Here is a 12132-nt window from a genome sequence, read left to right as displayed (position 1 = left end):
ACCGCAGTGCACAGCTTATCAAAAGTTTTGCGCTAGCAAAGTCTGGTGCACTTTGCATAGAGTTTAATGGCGCTGCTTTGCGTGCGGGACTTTGCACGCTATCTACACTTATCTAAACTTAGCATGCCTAAACTTATCACACCTAAACTTATCACACCTAAACTTATCACGCCTAAACTGGCTTTTCACCAGTGTGGTGCAATGATTATCACGTCTCTAACTGGGTTAGCACCGCTTTGTGAATCGAGCCCCAGGCATGATAACCATTGCACCACGCTGGTAAAAAACCAGTTTAGGCGTGATAAGTTTAGGCATGATAAGTTTAGGCATGATGGGCTCGATTCACAAAGCGGTGCAAAGTGTTAGCACCATGGTGAAAAGGCCCTTATCACGCCTAAAGTCACTTTAGGCATGATAAGAAGAAACTCGCGCGAAGTTGCCGTGCGTAAGTGCGCGCGCAACACCCGACGCTTCGCGCGAAGCTCCCATTAAGCCCTATGGGACTTTGCGCGCGCTCTCACGCGCGTACGCGCGAACGCGCTTACGCGCGGTAACTTCGCGCGAAGAGCAGGAAAAATCGGTGATAACTCAGTGGTGAAAAGGTCATCACGCCTAAAGTCTTTTAGGCGTGATAACTGGGTTATCACCGCTTTGTGAATCGAGGCCGATAAGTTTAGATAAGTTTAGATCGCGCGCAAAGTCCCGCACGCAAAGCAGCGCCATTAAACTCTATGCGAAGTGCACCAGACTTTGCTAGCGCAAAACTTTTGATCAGCTGTGCACTGCGGTGCTAACCCAGTTGGTGCTTAAACTTATAACACCTAGGGCCTGATTCACAAAGCGGTGCTAACAGTTAGCACGCTGGTGAAAAGCCCTTTATCATGCCTAAACTCAGTTTAGGCATGATAAGTTTAGGTGTGATAAGTTTAGGTGTGATAAGTTTAGGCATGATAAGTTTAGGTGTGATAAGTTTAGGCATGATAAGTTTAAGCGCCAACTGCGTTAGCACCGCAGTGCACAGCTGATCAAAAGTTTTACGCTAGCAAAGACTGGTGCACTTTGTATAAAGTTTAATGGCGCTGCTTTGCGTGCGGGACTTTGCAAGCGATCTAAACTTATCTAAACTTATCATGCCTAAACTTATCACACCTAAACTTATCACACCTAAACTTATCACGAATAAACTGGCTTTTCACCAGCATGGTGCAATGGTTATCATGCCTAAAGTCTTTTAGGCATGCTAACTGGGTTAGCACCGCTTTGTGAATCGAGCCCCTAAACTTATCACCCCTAAACTTATCATGCCTAAACTTATCACGCCTAAACTTATCACACCTAAGCTTACGGAACAGGCAAAAATGGCGCACAGCGCCAAGGGGATAAAAAAGGCGCAGCAATAATGAATATAAAACGATATTTATATCTTAAACTAATTTAGGCAGCGGGGGTCGGGGGGAGATGCAGCGGGCAGGACAGGCAGCGGGGTGGAGGGAGTAGGATTAGGCGGTGTGCAGAGAGAGGGATACATTACCTAGTCCCAGCCGGCGATCGCTCCTCCACTTCTGTTAGTTTGCAGGAGTCCTCATCCAGCCAATCACTATGCGGCTTCGGTTTCCGCATGCTGATTGGCTGGATGTCCTGCAAGCTAACAGAAGAAGTGAAGGAGCGATCGCCGGCTGGGACTAGGTAATGTATCTCTCTGCACACCGCCTAATCCTATTCCCTCCACCCCGCTGCCTGTCCTGCCCGCTGCATCTCCCCCCGACCCCTGCTGCCTCACTAGCCCCCCTGCAAATGGCCCACCGTTCTGCCAATAAATGTTTTATAAAATGTTATTTACCGTTTTAATGTATCTACATTAAAACTGTAAATAACATTTTATGATCGGCGGAACGGTGCGCCATTATTCACTCTGCGCCATTTTTGACTGTACCCCTAAACTTATCATGCCTAAACTTATCACGCCTAAACTTATCATGCCTAAACTTATCACACCTAAACTGGCTGTTCACCGGCGTGGTGCAATGGTTATCATGCCTAAAGTCTCTAACTGGGTTAGCACCGCTTTGTGAATCGAGCCCAAGGTGTGATAAAGGGCTTTTCACCAGCGTGCTAACTGTTGTGAATCAGGCCCATAGTGTAGTATGCACTGGTAATATGTGATGAAATTGGTAGAGTAAATACAAATATACGCACAAAGCAACCACTGTTGCTATACCTCAAAGGCAATTTACTTCAAAAGCAACCACTGTAATAGCAGGTGGGGAGATTAGACCTGACCCCACTCAGGATTAAGAAGTCGCTCTCTGTAGAACAGAATAAAAATGTCTAAAAAGTTTAAAATGTGTGGAGGCAGCGGTGGACTAATCTCCTCCAAACAGACACAAGATATGCCAACAAAGTTTAGCAAAACAAATGTATTTCCTTACTCCAGGGGAAAATGCAATGCATTTCACAGGTATGACCTCACTTTATCAGGCAATAGGTAGGAGTAGGTAGAGTGCAGGTCTGTAGCTGAGCCAAGTTTGCATTGCCACTGCTTAAACTGTGAGGGCAACGAGGACCCGCCCACTGCTCTGCCACAGATTGCTCAATCCAAGATTACTGCAACAGGGATCTGTGAGTAGTAACCAGCTGCTGCATGCAGCTCCAGAGCGCTTTTGCTACAAGCTAATCAGCTACCCTGCCAGTCTCGCTTACCAGTAATATATATATATACTAGCTGATTACCCGGCGTTGCCCGGGCATGTATTTGGCTAGTGTTGGCTCCGCCCACTTTTTCTAACCCTAACACACAATTACTCAATGACCAAGTTTGTGAGCTTTGCGGTCTTTGGAATCAATAATTTGCACTGAAATGAAAAAAAATCTGATTGGCTGTTTGTGGCTCCACCCCCTTTTCTGAATTTGAACCCCAGTCACCCAATGACCAACTGTAGCAGGTTTGAGGCCTGTGCCATTAACAGTGCAAGAATGGCAGCAATTAAATATTCCCCTTGAGAAGCAATAGGTGAAGTTAGATTCACTTGTGTAGGCTCCAACCACTTTTCTGAATATTTAACCCAGTCACCCAGTGACCAACTGTGCAAAGTTTGGGAACCCTGCCATTAACAGTGTAAGAATGGCTGCAGTATACATTTTCCCAGTGAAATTTGTATTTGTCTCCACCCACTAATGACGTGGAACTGCCCGCCTGTGTATGTATTTGACCGGTTTTGGCTCTGCCCACTTTTTCTAACCCTAATGCACGAACACTCAATGACCAAGTTTGTGAGCTTTGGGGTCTTTGGCATCAATAATTTGTATATTCCCATAGAAATTAAACAAATCAGATTGGCTGTCTGTGGCTGCACTCCTCTCCAACATTTGAACCCCAGTCACCCAATGACCAACTATAGCAGGTTTGAGGCATCTGCTACAGCCCTGTTTCTATGGGCGTGCGATACGTGCAATCGCCCGGGGCGCTTTATTGTACGGCAGGAGGGGGGGGCGCCGGAGCGGGGGAACGGACATAATAGTTATAACTCACCTTCTTCATCCGTTCCCCCGCAGTTTCAATATCTTTCCTCTCCCGGCGTCCATCGCCTGGTAACAGCGCCCCCTGTGATGACATACCACATGTCATCACAGGAAGTACTGTTACTAATGAGATAGATGCCGGGAAAGGAAGGACATTGAAGCAGCGCAGGTTCGGCAGAAGCAGGTGAGTTATTACTATTATGTTCGCTCCTCCCGCTCCTGCGCCTAACTCATGCCGCCCATACCAACTAACCTAAACTGCGGGAACCTACCTAACACCTACATTGCGGGGCACCTACCTAACTAACCTAAACTGTGGGAACCTACCTAACTAACCTAAACTGCAGGAACCTACCTATTTAACCTAAACTGCAGGAACCTACCTACCTAACTAACCTATACTGCGGGAACCTACCTAACTAACCTATACTGCGGGAACCTACCTAGCCAAGCTATACTGTGTTAACCTACCTAACTATCCTATACTGCGGGAACCTACCTACCTAACCTATACTGCGGGAACCTACCTAACTAACCTATACTGCGGGACCCTACCTAACTAACCTATACTGCGGGAACCTACCTAGCCAAGCTATACTGTGTTAACCTACCTAACTATCCTATACTGCGGGAACTTACCTAACTAACCTATTCTGCGGGAACCTACCTGACTAACCTATACTGCGGGAACCTACCTAACTAACCTATACTGCGGGAACCTACCTAGCCAAGCTATACTGCGGGAACCTACCTAACTATCCTATACTGCGGGAACCTACCTATATAACCTAAACTGCAGGAACCTACCTACATAACCTAAACTGCAGGAACCTACCTATCTAACCCATACTGGGGACCAACCTATCTAACCTATACTGGGGGAACCTACCTATCGAACCCAAACTGGGGGAACCTACCGATCTAACCCATACTGGGGGAACCTACCTATCGAACCTATACTGCGGGAACCTACCTATCTAACCTATACTGCGGGCACCTACCTATCTAAACTATACTGGGGGCACCTACCTATCTAACCCACACTGGTGGCAACTATAAGGGCTACCCTATACTGGAGGCAGCTACGTAGCTAACCTGTTCAACCTGTACTGCGGGCACCTATGCCTGGCTCCATGGGGGTGGGGGTGGGGGGGTGATTTTTACACCCTCACCCTGGGTGAAATTTAGCCTAGAAACTGCTCTGATCTGCTATTACCAGTGTAAAAATGGCAGCAATTGAAATATTCCCTTTGAAAATCAACAGGTGAATTTTGATTGGCTATTATAGGCTCCACCCACTTCCCTGAATATTAATCTCAGTCACCCAGTGACCATCTTGGCAAAGTTTGAGATCCCTGCCATTAACAGTGAAGAAGGGCTGCAGTTTACATTTTCCCAGTGAAATTTGTTTTTGGCTCCGCCCACTTTTTGTAAACTGGACACACAGTCACTCAATGACCATGTTTGTGAGCTTTGGGTCCTTGGCAAGTTGGCATCAATAATTTGTATTTTCCCAGTGAAATGAAACACATCTGATTGGCTGTTTGTGGCTCTATCCCAGGCATGGGCAAACTTGGCCCTCCAGCTGTTAAGGAACTACAAATCCCACAATGCCTTTGCCTTTATGAGTCATGACCGTGGCTGTCAGACTCCTGTAATGCATTGTGGGACTTGTAGTTCCTCAACAGCTGGAGGGCCAAGTTTGCCCATGCCTCCTCTATCCCCTTTTCTGAATTTGAACACCAGTGACCCAATGACCAACTGTATCAGGTTTGAGGCTTGTGCCATTAACAGTGCAAGAATGGCAGCAATTTTAATATTCCCTTTGAAAATCAACAGGTGAATTTTGATTGTTTTTTTTAGGCTCCACCCACTTTTCTGTATAATAATCTGTGCCATTAACAGTGCAAGAATGGCAGCAATGTAAATATTCCCCCTGAAAATCAAAAGATGAATTTTGATTGGCTGCTGTACACTCCACCCACTTTCCTGAATATTAATCCTAGTCACCCAGTGGCCAACTGTGTCAAGTTTGAGAACCCTGCCAATAACAGAATGGCTGAAATCAATCTAACAAATCTGATTGGCTGTTTGTGGCTCCACCGCCTTTAGTGAATTTGGTCCCCAGTCACCCAATTACTGACTGTATCAGGTTTGAGGCCTCTGCCATTAACAGTGTAAGAATGGTAGCAATGTAAATATTCCCCATGAAAATCAATAGGTGAATTTTGATTGGCTGTTGTAGGCTCCACCCACATTTCTGAATAATAATCCCAGGCACCCAGTGGCCAATTGTATCAAGTTTGGGAACCCTGCCATGTAAAAAATTAAGTTTCTGGCACCGCCCACTTTTTGTAACCTTGTCATACAGTCACTCAATTACCAAGTTTATCAGCTTTGGGGTCCTTGGTATCAATACTTTGTATATCTAATTGGCTGTTTGTGGCTCCACCCCTTTCTGAATTTGAACCCCAGTCACCCAGTGACCAGCTGTACCAGGTTTGAGGCATCTACTATTAACAGTATAAGAATGGTTGCAGTTTAAATATTCCCTTTGAAAATCAAAAGTTGGCTGTTGTAGGCTTAACCCTGCGATTAACAGTGTAAGAATGGCTGTATTTTTTCCCATTTAAAATGAATGGCTGAATTTTGATTGGCTGTTTTATGCTCCGCCCACTTTTCCTGGATTTGTAACCTCGGTCACCAAGTGACCAACTGTGCCAAGTGTGGGGACTCTGGGTTGATTACTGTGAGAATGGCAGCCTTTTACATTTTTTCCATTGACTTGAATGGGTGAAATCTGATTTGCTGTTTGTAGCTCCGCCCAGGTGTGCAGGGGGGACGCGAGACCCCCAGAACATATCATCCCAGGTAGTAAGGGATCTGTATACCAAGTTTCGTTCAAATCGGTCAAGGCGTTTTCGAGTGATCGCGGCACATACACACACATACACACACACACACACATACATCCGATTTTATATATATAGATATATATATATGTGTGTGTGGTTTTTTTCATATTTTTGCATTTTATTTACTTTTTTTTATTAAATATGTTATCATTTCTAACTTTTTTATGCAGACACCATTTTAACTTTTTTCACTGCAGTGTGCACGAGTGAAACAAATGATCGTTGGTTGACTGTAGGATACCATAGACAATCAATCAAAAGCTTATCGATTGAATTATATGCATATGGATAATTTTGTGATTTAATTGTTCATAATCATATGATAACCATATACAATTAAGCTACTATTTGTTTTTATTGTGTTTGTGCAGAAATAAATGTACTAAATGTGTTCATTTATTTATATTGATTTTACTCAAATTGCTTGTCACCAGCTAATTATAGCAGAAATACTAATTTAAACGTGGTTTGATATCTGAATTAGCCATACTTACCTTGAATGGGGGAGGGGTAACCCCAATACCTCAAACCAGCTGCTGAAATATAGATTTAAAGGTGCAAATACCATACTTTGATTATACATATAAATCACACATGATCTCCACTTCCCTGCGATTGTCCATAGGGAAGCATCATGTGCATTTTTGTGTGTGTATTCGCATTGCAAAAAAACACAATCAATTTTTGGCAAGTGTGACCCCAGCCCAATACTGCACCCACATTCTCAGAAAAAAATAATGCACAGGTACCTTTTTGCAGATTCCAAACTGTTGGTCACATGACCTGTGTACTGCCCCAGAACGGCTTCAGCTTACCTAACTGAAAGTATCTTGATAACCTCCCCTTATGGTGTACAACAATCATTATAACTGTGGCCCCCTTAGTCCCCCCTGTTGCGTAGGAGCTCTTTCTTTCTTTGTTCCCTCTAGAACTAGTGCAGCCCCTTTAATAACAAGTAGAGATGTCAGCGAACGGTTCGGGAACTGTTCACTGGCGAACCCCTCACCCTGTACTACTTCCGGGTCGCTATGACCCAGAGTAGTACGGCTGCGCTAGACCGGCAGTGCACGTCCTTGATTGTGCGCCTGTTGCCGAGCACGTTCTGCACATGTGCATGACGTCATGAGTGATGTCACGCTCATGCTCAGAGAGTGTCCGGCAACAGGCGCATGATTAAAGACGCGCACCACTGGCCCAACATGGCCGTACTACTCTAGGTAATAGCGACTAGGAAGTAGTATTTGCCCATAGAGATTCGCTAGTGAACAGTTCGCTAACATCTCTAATAACAAGTGCGACCCACTTTGGGTCCTCGTGGCCCCCTAATACATGACCGTCATGTCTCTCTTTATCTGTGTCAATTATTTCCCCAATGAAAAACAAAAATCACCGATGTCAGTAACCAGACCCACAACAAGCCTGCAGAGATGGCTCCTGATGGGGTTTCAACCCAAAATCGAGAGGGGGAGCAGCTTTATTCAAGCTAACACAAAGCTGTCACCCTCAACCACACTCTGCCCGATTCAGCCACCACCAGCAGTCGTCCGCGACGCTACTGCTAGACACTACGACAATTCCTACTCTGCTGTCGAGCTGCTCGCACTCAGGCTGGCGTTTTACTATTTTGTGTAGGCCAAAGTACAAGAATGCCATGCACGCAATGCAATCTCACACGGTAGCAATGCACGATCCGAGCATACAATCAGGCACTGTAATACAATTACAAACAGTCTCTCTCTAGTAAATCTGGGACAAGGCCCTCCAGCTGAGACACCCAGGGCCGGCCCGCTCATGAGGCGGGGTGAAACGTTTGCCTCAGGCGGCAAACTTCTAGGGGCGGCACCCGCCCGTCCTCGGGTGCGGGGGGGGGGCAGCCGCCGAGCCGGAGGGGTAGCGGGCAGGACGGGGGTATTGGGCCTAGCAGTGGGGAGGGGGGTTGGACCCCCCCTCCCTCACCTGGGTCCCCCGATCTGCGCTCCCCTCCAGCTGTAATAGGAAGCAGCCGATGCCCAATTGTAAGAGGCACGGGCGGGGAGGACTCACCTTATCCGCGTTCCAGCGTGCGCTCCACTGGCGTCACTTCCTGCATCGCCGTCCACTTACAATACAGTGGGCGGCGATGCAGGAAGTGACGTCAGTGGAGCGCACGCTGGAACGCGGATAAGGTGAGTCCTCCCCGCCCGTGCCTCTTACGATTGGGCATCGGCTGCTTCCTATTACAGCTGGTGGGGAGCGCAGATCGGGGGACCCAGGCGAGGGAGGGGGGGGGTCCGACCCCCCTCCCCACCGCTAGGCCCAATACCCCCGTCCTGCCCACTACCCCTCCGGCTCGGCGGCCCCCCACGGGGGGGTGGGGGGGCAGCGGCGGCAATTTTTTTTATAAATTTGCCTCAGGCGGCAAAAAGTCTAGGGCCGGCCCTGGAGACACCAAAATGCGCCCCTCCATTCCTCCCACCCCGGCCGTCACACACTGATTGCTATTAGACTAAGAGGTGCCCCCCAACACCTTAATCTCTAGTTATCTGGCTTGCAGTCCCCTATTTCTCTCTGCTTCAAACACAGTAGGGGAGTGATTTGTACCACTGGCATAACAATAGGCCCTGCAGCCCCTGCCCTCGCAGAGGGGCCCGTTCAGGGCCATTTTGGGGGGCTGGAGGGGTCGCAGCATGAAGGGGAAAACCATTCTGCACTTCAGAGGGGAGGGGGGACGGTCCCCTCTCGCTCACCTCGGGCTCACCCCTCTGCGCTCCCCTCCAGCATCAATACCATTGTGTGAGCAGCGGCGGGCAGCGGCAGCTACATACCTTCTGTGCGCTCCAGCGAGGGGGGAGGGCGCTCAGAATTTATGCAGGGGGGCCCGGGGGGACCTAGTTATGCCCCTCATTTGTACGCCCCCTTTTACACTGCGTCCTGAGGCTGGAGCCTCTCTCGCCTCTGCCTGACCCGGTCCTGCTCTCTAGGACATGTAAAGCTCTGCTTAGTACTCAGACGACTAGCTTATTAAATAAAGATTTAATATTCCAAAAAGGAGGTACAATGCAGAAGACAATATATATATAAGAATATTTACTAAAAAAAAAAAAAACTGTAAAAAGGTACAATGAAACACAATTTGCTTATCAAAAAAAAAAAGGTAATAAAACAGAAGTCGACTTTACCAGCGTAAAGGTCCAAAGGTTGTTTGCGGTAGTATGAAGTTCTGACCAGGAGTCAGGGCCAGAGCCGGGACAAGGTCCTTCAGCACCCAAGGCTGAGACAGCAAAGTGCGCCCCTCCATCCCTCCCACCCCAGCCATCACTCACTGCTTGCTATTAGACTAAGAGGCGCTCCAGGGCCCCTAACCCCACCAACACCTTAATCTCTAGTTATCTAGCTTGCAGTCACTGCCATGTATCCCATTTTCTTATTTCTCTCTCCTTCAAACACAATAGGGCAATGATAGCAGAATGAATTGTGCGCCCCCTCCTACACAGCGCCCTGAGGCTGGAGCCTCTTCAGCCTCTGCCTCGGCCTGGCCCTGGTCAGGGCACCCCTAGCATGTGGCTAGCTCCGGAGAAGTACAAGTTCTGAATCTTCAACGCTGATTTTTATAGGAAAAAACATAACCTGGGGCTACCCAATATTCCTATCCAGAAATAATCTAATTTCCTCACATTCTGACATCAAGTTTTTCTAAAGACCTCGGTAACAGCCCCGCTTGCTGTGACATGCAAGTTTCAAAGTTTCTCTGAAACACCAGAGCTCCATTTGTATGCTTATGCTGTTTCCTTGATCCCCACTGTCCAAGGTGTTTACATGTGACAATAAGGTGTTTGCATTGACAATAAGGTGTTATATTCAAATGTCTCTGTAGGCAGACTTCACATGAGGAGGCAGACATAAGCCCTCCAGCATAGCAGACAAATGTCCAGCGCTCTCCAGAGGAAATTACATACAATGGCTATCATTCATGAACAGGCTGTCGGTAAAGAGAATCAGTGCGGGAAAACACCGCTGGCGGATTTTTAGACTTCTGGGTGGGCATTCATAAAAAAGTATCTATGTGCGGAAGCAGTGCGGAGATTCCCCGAACTAGGCAGGCGGTAGGCAGGCGGAGAAACGGAAGCTGCCGAGTTGATACATTTCTCCGTGTTCCGCTCTGCTGCAGCTGCCTGGGAGGTCTGTGTGTCTCCATTCATTTACATTGGTATCGCCACATCAGAGGGAGCGGTACTTCCCGACCTCACACCGCTTGCGGTGATCTTTGTGAATGAACATTTTGCTACATTTGTACCGATAATCACCGCACAAGGCGGTGATTTATCACTCTGCTCGGTAGTGTCATTTTTCCATGCGGAAAGAGGCTTTATGAATGCTGACTTTGCCGAGTGGTCGGGAAAGTCAGCTGTTTTAAGCATTTCCGCATGCGTAAATGCTTCATGAATGATAGCCAATGTATCACATTTACACATTTTACACAGACAGCATAGTCAAAATGGATTCCCACATAGGATACAAGTTAAAAAATGGCTACTGTATTATGTATGCCATCACACCGTATATTCTGACAACCGCCTTCAGCCTCCCGTCTCAAAGAACTCTAAGGGAATAGACACCATAAGGAAGTTGTTGGTTATTGTTGGCTAAACTAGCGTAATAATGGAGACTCGATCAAACAAAACATGTGATTGATGGCAAATTAAAGCTTTTTTTTTTTTTAATTTTCGTTTGCAGTATGCAGACGACAAACTTTACCAGGTGTCAGAAGAAAGGTTATTTACCCCCCTTGGTTCTGTCCTTTCCACTATTGTATACACATCTGCTGACTCGTGATCTTGTGTCTCAAAGTTTCCATTGACGCTGAACAAGAAGGCAGATGTGGTGTTTGATGCACACTTGTTTGAGGTGCGTGTGCAGAAGTGCCAGGCAGCTGTCTTCAGCCTGCATATGAAAATACCGGAAGTGGTGTAACCGGCCTTCTTAGACCCTGACCCCGGAGTGTATTCTGTGCGCATGCACTGATCTATCATAATCGATTCTGAATTTGACATTGATTGGTCTAAACAACACATACATCACTCGATTTGTTCTCGATCAAACGATATCTTGCATCTTGGTTGATCAGCAAAACGACACGATTCTCTGAGATATTGCTCATTTATTTGTCGGTCGTGCATGTGAAACGTAATCGATTCTCTCTCGATTCAATTATTGGAAAGTTAATCGAGCCTTTAAATCGCTAAATGTATGAGCACCTTAAGAGGTGCTGTGACACAATGTTTCCTTATTGTACCAGGCATTGTATAAAGCAATTGGTGTTTCCTAGCTGCTCTAGTTGCAAATGCCCTTGACAATCAGAGCACAGTGTCTATAGATTTGGGGCACAAGCCCTGACTCTACGGCACTAGTGACGTGCCACAATGCAAATACTTATTGCAGATTTATACTGACCAGTGGAAAACCTGACAGCTCGGCATCGGCAATCAACAACCCTCCCCAAAGCAAAAACGAAAGTTTTAGAAGCTCAGCAACTAAGGATAAAGTCACTGGTAACAAAATCTCCACAGGAGCACCACTAAAATGTATTTAAACCTAGGTTCAGCCAGGGGCGTAGCAATAGAGGTTGCAGAGGTTGCGAACGCATCGGGGCCCTTGGGCCAGGGGGGGCCCCGAAGGGCCCTCCGTCAACTACAGTATTAGCTCTCTATTGGTCCTGTGC

This window comes from Hyperolius riggenbachi, unplaced genomic scaffold, assembly GCF_040937935.1.
Source record: "Hyperolius riggenbachi isolate aHypRig1 unplaced genomic scaffold, aHypRig1.pri scaffold_212, whole genome shotgun sequence".
Taxonomy (NCBI): domain Eukaryota; kingdom Metazoa; phylum Chordata; class Amphibia; order Anura; family Hyperoliidae; genus Hyperolius; species Hyperolius riggenbachi.
This window is presented reverse-complemented; position numbering follows the sequence as displayed.